At 41.3% G+C, this 3075-nt stretch overlaps 1 pseudogene; it reads left to right on the top strand.

Moving 5' to 3' along the window:
* The window catches only part of LOC102260363, a 4029-nt pseudogene extending 3121 nt beyond the window's left edge, over nucleotides 1-908 (top strand).
* The last annotated feature ends 2167 nt before the right edge of the window (nucleotides 909-3075 follow it).

Raw genomic sequence — 3075 nt, 5'->3', positions numbered from 1 at the left:
GACAGAGTGGAAGAGTGGAAGAAGACTATAAAGATGAAAGCCATGCTGGCTTCAAGAAGGATGACGACTCATTTAACTTGCAATAATACCAAAAAAAATAATAAAAAAATTAAAAATTAAAAAATAAAATAAAAGGGACAGAGTGGAAGAAGACTATAAAGATGAAAGCCATGCTGGCTTCAAGAAGGATGACGACTCATTTAACTTGCATAACAGCAATAATACCAAGACAGAGATTTAAATGGAAGCTTTGATGAAAATGAAATTCCACAAGAGAATGGCAATGCTTTGGTTATTTCCCAACAGATAATTTGGTCTTCAACCTTCCCACAAACAGATGTTCTTTCAAGTTCACTTGAGGCAGAACACAGATTGTTCAAGGAGATGAGCTGGCAAGAAAACAGTGAAAACAATGAAACCTGTGCTCCCTTGACTGAGAATGAAATGAGAGAATTCCAAGTTATTAGAGAACAGTTGCAGAAGAATGATCTGAGGAAAAATGGTATTTTGAAAAGTGGCCTGATTTGTGACTTCAAGGTTGAACCCTGGAAAAACAGCACTTTCCACCCCATGGTTGAGAATAATGACACGGAGACGAGTAGCAGCAGCAGCAGCAGCCACACGTCCAAAGACAACGACGAGGACGTGTAAGGGTCCTGGCAGCCTGAAAGGTTTAGTATGGCATGTACTCATGTAGTCGGGGTGGAGTATAAAATGAAGAACTATTTATGTAGTAAAATGCCCCATCAGAAGATTTGGGGGGGGGGTTTCTATATGAAGAAAACCAAGAATATTGTGTTAGGCTGTGTTGAACATTCTTTCTTTGTACATGGATGTTGTAGAAATGAAGACTTTGGTGGACCCAACATTGATTCTCTTCACCACTGCAGCATTTCTCTAACGATGTGACAATGTAACAGATGACATGGTCTCATTTAATAATAAAAAATTGTGTAATGTTTTGCAAAGCTTCTGTTTTAAAATGTTCGGCTCTTAAGAAAAAAGCAGCTTACACTATTTTGCTTACAGAGTCCTATCTCTTCATACAATGGAAATCCTCAAGTCCACTTTTGTGCATCCCCACTCCCAAAAAAGACAATGTAGCATGTTGGCTAAAACTGGAGCAAAGTGCACTAAAACATTAATTTTATGAGCTCAACTGTTGTACTAGTCACTTTTTAAAACTTAAATTGCTCTTTAGCCATGTGTACTTCCATAACTATTGCAGGAAAGACTTGCCACACTTTCTTCCAAATTTTAAGAGGAGGTTTTCAAGAGCTTTATTTGGGTATGTTGTCAGACCAGGATTTTCAGAGATGATGAAAAAGAGTTGTTGTGGGAAAATTTATTTTGATAAATTATTACATGAGCAGAAAAACTGATCACACTGACTGGATCTGTCCACAACCTGGAAATAAACTGGATTTTCAGAAAAAATAAAACATACAATACCTGACTAGTCAGGAGCACTGACCTCTTTTCCCTTAGCTTGTCAAATTAAAAAATGACAAAAATTCTCCCCAGATAATTTACTAGCACATTTATTTTCCTATACAGTTTTTCTTACGTACTTAAAACTGTATATTTTACAGGTTTTTCTTGTTTGTTTTGCTTAACATATTAAGCCCCATACTAAAGGCTTCCTAAAATTTATAAATGACTAGACACTACTTCAAAACAGAAATGAACATTAATCCCTTTAATGTCCTGTGTTTATTTAAAATATTTTAAAATTTATGTAGATGCTTTAAAATATTTTTGTAACTTTTTACATAAATGTATTTTTAAAATTCTTGGTAGATGACAAACTGCTTTCTACCAAGGTTTTTGAGGTTTACTCTTCTAAGATTTCTACTTCATACTGACCCATTTTCCCTTAGATTGTCAAATTAAAAAATGAGAGCCCTAGCCGATTTGGCTCAGTGGATAGAGCCTGTGGACTGAAGGGTCCCGGGTTCAATTCCGGTCAAGGGCACATGCCCGGGTTGCGGGCTCATCCCCAGTGGGGGCTGGCCAGGAGGCAGCTCATCAGTGATTCCCATCGTTGATGTTTCTATCTCTCTTTCCCTCTCTCTTTCTCTCTGAAGTCAATAAAAATATATTTTTAAATGACAACAGCCAACACAATAGCCCTCCAGTGTGAATCAAAATTATACCTATTTTTAGTCAGATTTTAGTAATTAGTATGTGTGTCTTGAGATTAAAAAAAAAAAAGGTTGAAAAATGCTGGTTTAGAACAATTACCATGGCTGCGGTGTGAAGAATGCATGTGGGGATGTGGGGCCTGGCGGGCGCAGTTTGGTGGTTGAGCATCGGTTTGATTCCCAGTCAGGGCACATGCCGGGGTTGTGGGCTTGATCCAGTGTGAGGCATGCAGGAGGCATGTGGGTGGGGAGGGGTAGAGACCCCTTAGAACAGTGGTTCTCAACCTTCCTAATGCCGCGACCCTTTAATACAGTTCCTCATGTTGTGGTGACCCCCAAGCATAAAATTATTTTCGGTGTCAGTGCAGCTTTGCTACAAAGGTGTGGTCCCAACCCAGACGCATCACCAGGCACACTATGGGAACTCATCAAAAACGCAGAACCTCAGATCCCCAGCCCCACCCCCATTTGATAAGATCCCCAGACGATTCTTACGCGCGTTCAGGTGTGACAATCACTGATCTAGACGGTTGTTTCAAACCGCTGCACACTAGAATCGCCTGGGGAGCTGTAAATTTTCCAGTGTCCAGGTCACATCCCATGTCGATTAAGTCAATCACTGCGAGTGGGACCAGAAAGCAAAACCCCTCCAAAAGGGATCCCGAGGTCCGGCCAATCTGGCAGCCTGTGATCTGAGTAACACGGGAAGAAACTTACAGCCAGTGGGCTCAGGTAGCTGAGCAACGGGCATGGGAAGGGAACGTACTAAACAGTTCCGTTGTTTGTTTTTATTTCTGCACAGTGCACAGGTAGTGCCGACGTAACAGTAAATGAGACGAGTGGAAGGCCTGACAGACGTGCTCCTTGACCAGGCGATGGACAGCCGAGCCGGCTGTCAACCCAGGGCAGCACCGCCCGCTCCCGCCCGCGG

This window comes from Myotis brandtii, unplaced genomic scaffold (assembly GCF_000412655.1).
Source record: "Myotis brandtii unplaced genomic scaffold, ASM41265v1 scaffold576, whole genome shotgun sequence".
Classification (NCBI taxonomy): Eukaryota; Metazoa; Chordata; class Mammalia; order Chiroptera; family Vespertilionidae; genus Myotis; species Myotis brandtii.
Note: the sequence above shows the minus strand (reverse complement) of the source record. Positions and strands in the feature narration are given on the sequence as shown.